The sequence below is a fragment of the Carcharhinus amblyrhynchos genome, chromosome 9 (assembly GCF_965287045.1).
Source record: "Carcharhinus amblyrhynchos chromosome 9, sCarAmb.v2.hapA, whole genome shotgun sequence".
NCBI lineage: Eukaryota > Metazoa > Chordata > Chondrichthyes > Carcharhiniformes > Carcharhinidae > Carcharhinus > Carcharhinus amblyrhynchos.
This window is the reverse complement of record NC_137332.1, coordinates 46,623,875-46,637,766: the sequence shown is the minus strand read 5'-3', so window position 1 is coordinate 46,637,766 and position 13,892 is coordinate 46,623,875. Positions and strand designations below refer to the sequence as shown.

General features: G+C 42.7%; 1 pseudogene; it reads right to left on the bottom strand.

The window, feature by feature from the left end:
• Positions 1 to 13,892, bottom strand: part of LOC145348273 (histone chaperone ASF1-like) — an 84,831-nt pseudogene that overhangs the window by 39,458 nt on the left and 31,481 nt on the right.

Below are 13,892 nucleotides of genomic sequence, written 5' to 3'. Positions count from 1 at the left end.
AGAGCACCACATGGCACCATGCATAAACACAAGAGATCCGACTCCGTCAATGTGTCTGTGACTGCATGATGACCTTGATGACCTCTATGTCTATTCCTCGGGGAATGTCCACGACAGCTACAGTTTGTTTTTTCCACCGGAACCAACACTCCGCTATTTTGTGGTAAGATTTCACCCAGTGTCCGATAATGCACTGTTAGTCGCATGCATAATTCTGTTCGCCGGTTGCAACTAAAGTATTGCCACTGATAGTGTCAATAAAATCACACGTCATGGTGTTGAAGCCGAGAGCAGCACAGGAATACACTTTGAGCCTGAGGCTATCGACAATATCAGAAAGTCAGGGATACCAGGTGTTCACAAGACACTGAGTTATCAGAAGAGGAGGACAGTCCCCAAGGATCAGAGAGAGAATTAACTTCCCAGAATGGTTTGACAGTCTCTGCTGCAGTAGGCTTAGATTTAACGAGACGTGTTGTTTGATGCATATGAAGAGTAAGAAGAGGATTTCAAGTATTCTGCACCTTCATAGCACGCTTATGACCTACTGATCACCGAATGTGAAAAGAAATCACTTTATTTCTATGAAATGTGAACTTTTCTGACCCTAGTTGCTGTCATGTCACTAGTCAGTAGTCACTGAGACCCTCAAGGATCTCTGTTATCTGCTCCATGAGCTGCAGTCTTTGCTAGGTTGTTTGACAATCCCTGGAGCAACAGCTGAGAATAATACAGTATTGGAAAATTATTATGCAGTTTGATATCATTTTGACTGCTCCTGAACATTTTGACTAAATGACGATGTTTCCAGAAAAAGATTTTGCTCAATATATCTGCTGTGTTAATAGTCATATTATCATGTACAAACTAAGACAGTCACACACTGCTCTGGAAATAAAAGGCTTGTGCTCCTATGTAAGGAATGGTAACTGAGTTGGTAAAGTGGTGATTTAGAAACTTAAGGGTTACAAGTTCACATCCCACCGTTGAGCATTGTGAATTTTAATTCAATAAATCCTGTAATTTTTCAGTTGGCACCAATAAAATGCCCATGAAAGTAATGGGTTGCTGTAAAACACAATTGCTTCAATAATATTCTTCAGGAAAGGAATCAGCAATAAACACTTTGTGTCATCCACATCACTAAAAAAAATGAAGAAAAGTGAAGGCGGTGATGGTTTGGATAATAGAAAAGTGCAATGAATCTACTATCTTCAATAGATTATATGACATCTTTCACAATGTGCACAGTGCCGTGGAGAGAGTGAGAGTTTATGAGGTTTCAGCAGCATTAAGACACTAAGGACAGGTTAAGCTTTCAAATTTTGGGAATTAGATGAAATGTGGATTTCTGTTTTATGTGCTGTGAGGCAGCAATACTAATATGTCACCATGCTGTGCTCCCCACAGTCTCCGATGCCTTTCCTAAAGTGCAGTGTCCAGAACTGAATGAAATACTCCAGTTGAAGCCCAATTAGTATCCTATACATAACCTCCAGGGTAACTACAGAGGCATGAGAGAGGAGCTAGCCGGAGTTGCTTGGGGAGAGGAGCCTAGCAGGAAAGAAATTGGAACAGCAATGACAGAAGTTTCTGGGAGTAATTCATGGCAAAATTTCATCCCAAGGAAGAAGAAGCATATGAGGGTAAGCTAGCCAGTAATATAAAAGAAGACTGCAAGAGTTTTTTTTAAGATTTATAAAGGGTAAGAGAGAGGCAAATGTGATCATTGAATAGCTGGAAAATGAGGTTTGAGAAGTAGTAATGGGAAACAAAGAAATAGTGAAGGAATTGAATAGGTACTTTGCATCAATCTTCATGATGGAACACACTATAACAAAAATTCAAGAGAGTCGGGGGCAGAGGTGAGTATGGTGGCCATTACTAAAGAGAAGGTGCAAGGAAAGCTGAAAGTTCTGAAGGTGGATAAATCACCTGGACAGATGGACTATACCCCAGAGTTCTGAAGGAGATAGCTGAGGAGATAGTGGACACATTAGTGGTGATTTTTCAGGAATCACTGAAGTCAGGGTGTCCCAGAGGACTGGAAAGTAGCTAATGTAACACTTCTGTTTAAGAAGGGAGGGAGGCAAAAGATGGGGAATTACAGGCTGGTTAGTCTGACTTCAGTCATTGGAAAGATTTTAGAATCCATTATTAAGGATGAGATTTTGGAATATTTTGAAGTGTATGGTTAAACATGGCAAAGTCAGCATGGTTTCGTCAAGGGGTGGTCATACCTGACAAATCTGTTCAAATTCTTTGAGGAGGTAAAAGGATATGTTAGACAAAGGAGAGTCGGTGGATGTTATCTACTTGGATTTCGAGAAGGCCTGTGACAAATTAACATAAAGGAGGCTGCTGAGTAAGATATGAGCCCATGATGTTAAAGGAAAGGTACTAGCATGGCTAGAAGATTGGCTGACTGGAAGAAGATAGTGGGGATAAAGGAGTTCTTTTCAGGATGGCAGCCAGTGACTCATGGAGCTCCGCAGGGGTCAGTGTTGGGACCACAACTTTTCACTTTATACATCATTTGATTTGATTTGATTTATTACTGTCACGTGTATTTACAGTGAAAAGTTTTGTTTCTTGTATGCTATACAGACAAATGAAGAGTGCAGAATAAAGTGTTACAGTCATAACTAGGGTGTATAGAAAGATCAATTAATACATGGTAAGCCGATTCAAAAGTAGGACAGCAGAAGGGAAGAAGCTGTTCTTGAGTCGGTAAAGGAACTGAGGACGTTGTAGCTAAGTTTGCAGACGATACAAAGATAGGTGGAGGTAGTATTGAAGAGGTGGGAAGGCTGCAGAGGACTTGGGCAGGTTAGGAGAGTGGGCAAAGAAAAGAAATGGAATATAACATGGGAAAGTCTGAGGTTATTGGCTCTTTGGTAGGAAGAATAGAGGCGTAGGCTACTTTCTAAACGGGGAGAGAATTCAGAAATTAGAAGTGTGAAGGGACTTGGGAGTCCTAGTGCAGGATTCTCTTAAGTTTAACGTGCAGGTTGAGTTGGTAGGTTGGAAGGCAAATGCAATATTAGCATTCATTTTGAGAAGTCTGGAATATAAAAGCAGGGATATACTGCTGAGGCTTTATAAGGCTCTGATCAGGCCACACTTGGAATATTGAGGATGATTCTCCCATCGCAACCCTCAACTTATCTGGTGGGTTGGGGTGGGAGATGCATGTCACTGGTCTTGTTTCGGGATTTGCATATGCACCAGGAATGCATGCGCATCTCCCAGAGCCGGAGAACAGTCAGAGCCCAGACCATGCTGGAAACCAGCGGGAAGATAGGTAAGTCAATTGAATCTTTTTCCAATGTAGTTTAAATATGTTTTACATTTCATTATCGGGAACTTGCAGGTCCCGACTGAATCTCCTATCCTGACAGGAGTACTTCATTCCGGCAGGCTTCAGACTAGCTTCCCACCTTCGGGGAACTAGCAAAAGACCCTGTTGCAATGAAGGGGGGGGCAATCAGGGCCCCAAAGGGGTCAGGTAGTGAGTGTGGGGGTGGTGTCCCATGGACATGGGTGCCCTTGCAGTGCCTGTCTGTGTCCCTTGGCACTGCCCAAAGGGGCAGTATCTATGCCCAGGGGGCACTTTGGCACTGCCCACCAGGCTTTGGGCAGTGCTAATGGAGCAGGGCCTATTGTGGGCAGGGCCTGGGGCAATCAGTGGGGGTAGGGGGTCCCACTGCCACTCTGCATCAGTCTGGCATAAAGTGGGGGGCAGCGATTGGGACGTGGTCTGCTGGGAGGGGGGCCTGCTGGTGAGTGTCTGCCGGGATGAGTGGGGTAGGGGTATCAGACTGCTGGGGGAAGGGCTGGACAACAGGGCGCTCTGGGACAGTGGGGGGGGTCAGGGCTGGCCTGGGAGTTGTTGTGGGGGCCGCAATTGGGCCATGGGGATGCCTGGAGGGGCAGCACTGTGGGGGTCCCAGGTTGGCCAGTGATTGAGCTGACTAGCAAATGGGGGGACTGACAGATTTTGGCCACTGCGGGTGCGCAGAGTTCCTGAGCTGTCAGACTCCAGCACGAATAGGCCCCGCCCCCTGTGCTTTTATTGAGATTCACGATTGGGACTTCTGTAGTGCACAGAGTGCGGAGCTGAACTGAGAAAACAGTCGTGATCTAGAACAGTTTTCCCACCAGTTCAGCACTTTTGGGACAATCGCCCCCATTGTGTGAAATTTTGAGCCCCATATCTAAAGGAGGATGTGCTGGCCTTGGAGAGGCTCCAGAGGACGTTCACAAGAATAATCCCAGGAATAAAAAGCTTGATGTCCAAGGAGTGTTTGAGGACTCTGAATCTGTACTCGATGGAGTTTAGAAGGATGAGGGGGGATATCATTGAAACTTACAGAATACTGAAAAGCCTGGATAGAGTGAACATGGAAAAGATGTTTCTATAAGTAGGAAAGGCTAGAATCTGAGGGCACAGCCTCAGAGTAAAGGGACGACACTTTAAAACCAAGATGAGGAGAAATTTCTTCAACCAGAGGGTGGTGAATCTATGGAACTTGTTGCCACAGAAGACTGTGGAGACCAAGTCACTGAGTGCATTTAAAACAGAGATAGATAAGTTCTTGATTGGTAAGGGGATCAAAGGTTACAGGGAAATGGCGGGAGAAATGAGGTTGAAAGGCTTATCAGCTATGACTGATGGCGGAGCAGGATGGTCAAATTTTGCTCTTATATCCTATGGTCCTTGCTCTTGTATTCTACTCCCTTATTAACAGAGCCTAGGATATTCTGCTTTATTAACCATGCTCTCAATCTGTCCTGCCTTCTTGAATGACTTATACACATATGCATCTAGGTTTCTCTGCTCCTGCACTCATTTAGAATTGTATGTTCTATTTTATATTGCCTCATCATGTTCTTTCTATTAAAATGAATCACCTCACGTTTCTCTGCATTGAACTTCATCTGCCTCCTATCCACCCATTCCAGCAATTTGCCTATGCCCTTTTGAAGTTCTATGCTCTCCTCCTCACAGTTCAAAATACTTCCAAGTTTCATATCAGCAAAAAAACTTTGAAGTTGTGCCCTGTGCACCAAGGTCTATCTAGATCATTGATATATAAGAGGAAAAGCAAGATGGGTTTTAACAAAAGCGTACCCTGGTCACCATTACTAAGGCTAGCTTTGAATCCCAGATTTATTTCTTAAATTTAACCAGCCTCCTCAGTTGGATTTGAACACAGGTCCCCAGATTGCTGAATCACTAAACCAGTGACATTACTACAACACCACTATCTCCCCCAAGCTTCTCCTGACATTATGGCAGCAAGAGCCAAGGACTGTTGGCCTCCACATACTCGTATATCTGGTACACCATCTCGTGGCATTTAGATATATCAAAGTTGAAATCAGCGATCACTTACAAGACTTGCTTTTTTTTATACACATTCCCGCATTTGAAAGCAGTACACACAGATTACAGATTTAAGAATGTTAAGAGGTAAAAATAAAACATGTTGAAGAAAGGAATATATGATGTATTCACAAATATTTTTATGCAGAATTCTGCCCCTAGACCACAAGTGAACATTCTGGAATAAGTATTGTTTGGAAAACTTTCCCTCTATAATTTAAAGCAAAATTAGAATGAAAAGATAAGCTAAATTTGGATAGATTGCAAATGAAAACTCTTGAAGAAATCATTTTGAAAATTGACCCATAGTCAAGGAGCATAGACAAGGTAGATAGTCAATATCTTTTCCCAAAGAAAGGGGAAAAAAACCAAAAAGCATAGGTTTAAGGTGAGAGGGGAGAGATACAAAAGTGTCCAGAGGGGCAAGTTTTTCACACAGAGGGTGGTGAGTGTCTGGAACAAGCTGCCAGAGATAGTAGTAGAGACAGGTACAATTTTAGCTTTTAAAAAGCATTGAGATAGTTACATGGATATGATGGATATAGACGGATTTGGGCCAAATGCTGGCAATTGGGATTAGCTTAGAGGTTTAAAAAAAAGGACAGCATGGACAAGTTGGGCTGAAGGGCCTGTTTCCATACTGTAAACCTCTATGACTAAGACTTAATGACTTGATCGGTCAATGGTATACTTCTGTTCTGTATTCTTCCATGATTAAAGGAAATCTTCCCAACATTAAAACATATTATTCCTGACTGGGAATTATCTGCTGCAAACATTGGGGGTGGGATTTTCTGGCCACACTCCCCCAAGCCGGAAAATCCCACCCGAGGTCAGTGGATCTTTCCATGGTTTGTCTCTCGTCCTCTATGATTTCCGTGATGGGTGGAATGGGAAAATTTGCCCCTGCACTTCTGAAATAAAAGTGTCCCATTCTCCAATAACTGTGACCTTAATAAACTCAATGAGTGCAAAATTCAGTCAGAAAATGAGAGAGGGAACTTTTCCTATAACTGTGTTTTCAAAATGAAAATGATAAATACGTGCTTTGGACTTGAAGTAATTTGTTTTCCTTCAATAAACCCAAATCTTGGCAGTATGTTCTGAACTCCTTTAATAAGAATGCAAGCTACTATACCAGCGACAACTTATGCAGATATTCTTGCATATCTAGTTTGCATATGGCACTATACAGTGCTGATGCACATCAGATGGTTTGAAGGGTAGGTGAAACATAAATATTAAAAACTATCTTCTCTGCAAAGATTATATCATTGTTATTAATATCACTTGAAATACAACATAGTGCCATCTGGTGTCTGCATAAGTGAGCAAAATTTGAGTTTAAATGATCAAATGTTTCTCTGTGACAGGTTTTTCAAGTTAAAGTTGTTTGCATTGGAACACAAGATCTCACATATTGCAACACTAAGGCATTTAGAAGTATTGAAGTTGAAATCAAGGATCGCTTGCAAGTTTTTATTTAATATACCAATTCCTGCGCTCGAACACAGCAAGCAGGTGCTTGGAACTGTTAAACAGTTTGGTGAGAGATGGATTAACCTCAGAGAATTAAATAGTGGACATATTGCAAGGACTGCTTAGACACAAAATGAATTATCAAATGCATGCGACTATACTGAACAGATGTTAACTTGATCTGCTTGGATGGTCTGTTTCTCTTTTGTCTGCCTATTTTACAATTGAATGTTTTTTATTTTCAATTTGAGAAACATAGTTACAGGGCCAAGGCTCACAATGCAGAATGCTAGCAAAGCTGAAAAGAATTGGAGAAAAAAGAGAGAACTCTGATGGAGAAAGCTAGCACGAGGGGGCATGGCTTTAAATTAAGGGGTGGTAGTTATAGGACGGATGTCAGGGGTAGGTTCTTTACCCAGAGGGTGGTGAGGGACTGGAATGCCCTGCCTGCTGCAGTTGTAAATGCGCCTAGTTTGGGGGCGTTTAAGAGATCCGTGGATAGGTTTATGGACGAGAAGGGATTGGTTTAGGTTAGTGGGTCATTGTTTTGTAACTGGTCGGCGCAACATCGTGGGCCGAAGGGCCTGTTCTGCGCTGTAATGTTCTATGTTCTATGTTCTGTGTTCTAACTCTAAGGAAAACATTGTAAAATGCTATTTAAGGTGGTATTTAAAATTATTTAAACTGTGGGAAGAAGTAGGGGGTTGTACTGCACGGAGGACTGTACTGCACGGCATATGGTTTGATCACTTTTGATTTTGATTCAATTGTTTGACAAAAATGCCACATTTATAGTTTAGGAAGAACAAAACTGAGAGGTTCAAAAGACCAAGATAGAATACTGACAAAGTACAGAAAGAATTAGTTGGAATGGAAAGAGGCATCAGAGGCTAGGCGAGAGAAAATTATTTCTCAGACTCAGACAACTTTCATTGTGCCTTGGTTAGGATTCTTTCCAGATGTGTACAAAATGCTAATAGATTACAACTCCACTTGAGGATTGCAATCATCAGAGCCCCTTTGAACTAAGACAATCAACATAGAAAAATAAAACCCAAGCTAACCAATGACAATGTAAGTCTGAGATAGCAGCCATGATTGAGTCATCGAGTCAGAGAGACTTACAGCATGGAAACAGGCCATTCGGCTCAACTTGTCCATGTCGCTCAGTTTTTACCACTAAGTTAGTCCCAACTTCTGCATTTGGCCCATATCCCTCTATATCCATCTTACCCATGTAACTGTCAAAATGCTTTTTAAAAGACACCATTGTACCCACCTCTACTATTACCTCTGGCAGCTCATTCCAGATGCTCACTACACTCTGTGTGAAAGAGTTGTCCCTCTGGACCCTTTTGTATCTCTCACCTCTCACCTTAAATCTATGCAATCTAGTTTTAGACTCTCCTATGTTTGGGAAAATATATTAATTATCTACCCTCATTATTTTATAGACCTCTATGAGATTACCCTGAGTCTCCTACGCTTCAGCGAAAACAGTCCTAGTCTATCCAGCCTCCATCTTATAATTCATATCATCAAGTCCCAGTAGCATCCTAGCAAATCTTTTCTGCAATCTTTCAAGTTTAAAAATATTCTTTCTATAATAGGGTGATCAGAACTGTAGATGGTATTCCAAATGTGTCCTTACACATGTCTTGTACAACTTCAACAAGATGTCCCAACTCCTGTGTTCAATGTTCTGACCAATGAAACCAAACATGTCAAATGCCTTCTTCACCATCCTGTCTGCCTGTGACTCCACTTTTAAGGAGTTATGAACCTGTACCCCGAGATCTCTTTGATCTATAACTGTCTCCAATGCCCTACCATTAACTGAGTAGGTCTTGTCCTGATTCAATCTACCAAAATGCATCACCTCACATTTATCTGCCATTCGTTGGCCCATTGGTCTAATTGATCAAGATCTCATTGCAATCCTAGATAATTTTTTTCCCTGTCCACTATGCCACCAATCTTGGTGTCACCTGCAAACTTACTAAGTATGCCTACTAAATTCTCATCCAAATCATTAATATAAGTGACAAATAAATGTGGACCCAGCACCGATCCATGAGGGGGAATCATTCACATTCTTTTGGACGGTGTACACAATATTTATTGTGTGCTTGAACATGTCAAAGATACTAGGCACATTCTTACCAGCTGTTCATGCCATGCTCCTGCTGCAGCGAGGTTGGGGAATTTCATGCCCAGCCAAATCTCCGTTCACTGCAGCAGGATGGGAAAATCCCATCAGCGTGAATGTTGGTAACATTCTGGTCTTTATAGCTGTAACATTAGTGTATCTTTAGGAAAGGTTTTTGTTTAAAACATGGGTTGCAATTCTCCCAAAGGTGCTGAATTGGTGGGAATACTGTTCTAGATCCTGATTGTTTTGTCAGTTCAGCTTCTCACCCGAATCTCCTCACTCTGTGCATTGCAGGTCCCAGTCATGAATCTCATTAAAAACCCAGGGTGTGGAGCCTATTCACACTGCAGTTCTGGAACTCTGCATGTGCGCAGTGGTCCCGATTTGTCAGTTTCCCCACTTGTTGGCCAGCCTGATCTCTGGCTAGCCCAGGACCCATGCAGTGTTGCCCCTCCAGTCCCCCCCACTGCCCCGTTGTAGCCCCCACAACAATTCCCTGGGCCAGCCCTGATGTCCCTCCTCCCCAGAGTGCCCTGATGTCCAGCCCACCACCCCCCCAGCAGTGACAATCCCCCCAACCCCACACCCTGGCAGGCCCCCTCCCTACCTACCCGCCCTAGCTGGCACCCTCAGCAGACCATCCATACCACTAGCCCACCCCAACCACTACCCTCCTTCTTCATCAGACAGATCGTGTCTGCAGAGTGCAGTGTGACCCCCCCCATGCCCACCAATTGCCCCTAGGTCCTGCCCACAATAAGCCCCGGCCTCTTGGCACTGCCTGATGTCTGGTGGGCAGTGCCAAGGTGCCCCTTGGGCATGGGCACTTTGCCCCTTGGGCACTGCCACGTTGCCCATGCCCAGGGGGCACTACCACCTACCGTCCGACCCGTTTGGGGGCCCTTATTGCCTTCGCTTCATTCCAGCGGGGTCTCCTGCTAGTTCCCCGAATGTGGGGAACTAGTCTAAACCCTGCTGAAATGAGGTACTCCTGGCGGGATGGGAGATGGGACCCGATAGTTCCCGATTGTCACATTTAAAACATACTTTAAATATATGTTTAAAAGATTCAAATTACTTACCTGCTTTCCCACCGGTTTCCAGCGTGGTCTGACCGGTGACTGTTCTCCGGCTCTGGGCGATATGCATGCGTTTCCAGCACATGCACAAATCCCAGTACAAGGCCTCCAATGCATATGTCCCGCCACAACCCGCCAGAAAAGTTGCAGGTTGCGAGTTCCAAAAGCACTGAATCGGTGGGAAAATTATTCTAAATCCTGATTGTTTTGTCAGTTTAGCTTTTCATTCGAATCTCTGCACTCTGTGCACTGCAGAGGTCCCAATCATGAATATCATTAAAAACCCTGGGGGTGGACCCTATTTGTGCCTGACAGTTCTAGAACTCTGCACATGCTCGGTAGCCCCGATCTGTCAGACTCCCTGGCCAGCCTGGTACCCCCAAGGTGCTGCCCTTCCAGCCCTCTCACAGCCCAATTGCTGCACCCACAACAACTCCTGGGCCAGCCCTGACCACCCCCGTTTTGGAGCACCCCAATACACCCAACAGTGGCATCACCCCAACAGTGGTGATGCCCCTACCCCCTCACTGCAGCAGAGCCTCCCCCCCAGGTGACCATCCCTGGGTTCAGAGCCTCCCTTGGAGGCAGACCCCCTCCCCCAGCAGATGTGCCCCTGGCCTCCTTACAGCCCAGACCAATCCCAGTGCAGAGTTGCAGGGGGACTCCCTATCCCACCAATTGCCCCCTAGGGCAGTGCTGGGGGCAAAGGCTCGCATTGCCAGGGTGCCCATGTCCAGGGGGCACCACCCTTCCACTGGGTGACCCCGATTGCCCACCCTTCATTCCAGCAGGGTCTTCCATTAGTTCCCTGACCGTGGGGAGCTAATGTAAAATATTATGGAATGAAATACTTCCAGCAGGTGGGAGACTTAATTAGAACCTGAAAGTTCCTGATAATCACATTGAAAACATATTTAAAATACATCTTAAAAAAATTCAAATTACCTGCTTTCCTGCTGGTTTCCAGCATGATCTTGTCTCTGATTGCTCTCCAGCTCTAGGAGATGCACATGCGTTCCCAGCGCATGTGCAAGTCCCAGAACAAGGCCGGCGATGCATATATTCCATCACAATCTGCCAGAAAAGTTGCAGGTCACAATGGGAGAATCATAGCCATGGTTTTTGCAGATCTCACAATTTCAGTGGTTTCATAGCTTTAGTTGCCAGCTTGACTGGAATTGTTCTTTTATTGCTATTTCAGTGGTTTAAATGGGGTTGTTTGTGTTTACTCTGGGATTAGTTTTATGATCCTGCATTGTTAGGAGGATCGTCATGTGTTTTTGGACAGTTTTTTTCATTTTCAGTGTGGAACTGCAAGTTTGAGTTTTAGTTTTAGAAGGGACAGCAGCTAAAACGTAGAGTTTTTCCTCTCTCCATGTTGTTTTGAAAATTCTGTTGGTTAGCTGAAAACAAGATCTTGTGTTCTTGAAGGATGAAAAGCTGCTGTTGTTGGGAGCTGGACTAGAGTCTGGTGTTTTAGGAAGTTGCCTTGTTTCAAACTGTTCGGAATGAATCCAGGGAGCTGCAGACTCCAACCAAAGGGTTCAATTTCCATTATCACATGAGCAGTAGACATTGAACTTGTTTAAAGGGTTTTGTCTATGGCAAGGGTTTTGGTTTGATTGGAACATATCAGATACCTTTGTTAATTGTTATACATTATAGTAGTTGTTTTGTTTCTTGTTCACAATTGATAGAAGGTATTGCTAATTTTCTTTCCATACATGTTAACTATATTTCTTAAATAAACATTGTTTGATAAAAGCTCCCTATAGGGTCTTTTGAATCATACCTGAAGTGGAACATATCATGTTTATCATAGCCAAATTTGAGATGCAAAACTTATGATTCAGGTGGGCTTCATAAAACACTTTGGAGTTTCTGACTTGAACCATAACTGAGTAAAAAAGTTAAAGTGGTTGTTGCATGAAGAAGGATGCTCACAACCAGCACATCAATTTAAATTGAAATAATCTTTGAATGGAAAATGATGAATGTCAAGGTAACAGATATTCAAATAGCAACCAACACAGTTTTCTCAAAAGCTTTTTCTATTTCCTTCTTTGCGGGGGAAAAGTGCCCTGATGAAATCTGACATTTTGCTGACAATATAAGCTTTCACAGAAACTGAAATCCAAAGAGGAAGGTCAGTGGCCAGTAACAAATAGAATTCTTTGTTGCTGCACTTGTATTAGCAGCTGATATTACTCAACTCGTAGTTTCAGATCAGGTAATCAGATTTTGACCATAAGCTTTTCAGTCCTGTCATGTGGCTGCATGAAAACCAGTGGGTTGACTTGCACCCCTCACCCACAACACCCACCCGCCTCCTTGGTTATCTGGTGGAAAGCTCAAAGATTATCATCTTGATCACAACAAAAGCTGTTTTTCGGTGATATAAACGTTTTTACCTAAAGCATTTATGCTTTCATACCCACAGCCAGAGAGGCAACATTTATACTTTCATGAGATTTATACTCAGGGTTGTATTAAACAGTCAAACAATCCTCAGGAACTTTCTGGGAAATGTTACTTGAAAAGTTGGGTCATGCATTTGATCTGCACTGTGTCAAGTTTGCAAGCAATACTTGCCCTTTGCTTCCCAATAAAAGGTCATAGCCAAAATTATTCCCTGCTTTTAAGTCTTAAAAAGCTAAAGGAAGCAGCAAGGCTGTGTGTAAAGTATTGAAAATCAATAAGAGAAACATAATGTGGGCAAAAGCAGTGACATATGTGGTAGTTATTGAAACCAGCAATGGAAATAAGAATTTTCACATTTAGCATCAAGCTGCATAATGACTCATTTGGATGTGTTTTAGGGCTGGATTGTTAGGATTAAGAACTAAGGCCTTCTGTCTTTTAAAAATGAAGAGAAGCTGAAAAATGCAAAAATGGAAATTGTCAGGCTTGACATCATGAAAGAATAAAGGCTGTGATATCAAATGAAATATCTGACGTCTGAACTAAGCAAGGCAGAAGTGTGGGTGGAAAGGGCAAACATCTCTGGATTATAAAAGTGTGACTGTTATGACAGACTCGCTGTTAAAGGAGTAGTGATCCTTAATTATCATTGTTGATGGTAGCAGTACAAAGATTTTACCACAAACACATCCAATTAAAATATATAACGCTGTCATGGAGGGCAGCAGGCCATCGAATAACGGAGAAATGTGTATAGATGAATACTGATTATCTTTAGGAATCTGGAACTGATTTTGGAGAATTCGACCTTCTGTTGTTACGGGAGGTAGAGTCTACAATAGATCTATGTGTAGGGATTATCCTGGTTAGTTTCTATTGATTTCCATTAATAAATTCCCTGTGTTGTTGTGTTGGTAGATTAGCAGAAAACAAATCCTTCCATATCCTTATATTTAAATCCTAAATTCTCTTTTCCTTTTGTGAATCCCAGGGTGCATCTGCAGATTATGTTGATGATATCATCATGCATGTTCTTTGATGTTGTTTATATGTAATAAGCATGACACAACATAGGTAGATCCTGAAATGTGTCTGCTATTGATGTCCCTAAAAGAACAGAACGATGCTAGTGCTATTTCTATGATAATTTTTATTTTTAACTTGAACATCAGGAGACACATTTTGCAGTAATGACTTTTCCATTCCATACTGGTCGTGTTTGTAAATTATTTGTGGAAAATTGACAAGTAGCTCAAAATTGTGAATAATTTGTCTCATGAATCAGTACCGTCTAGGTATGGGTATGAGAGCTTCCAGTTTAAAATTACAAAATTGGACTTTCAGCTCCCTCAAACTCTGTACGTATCTTGCT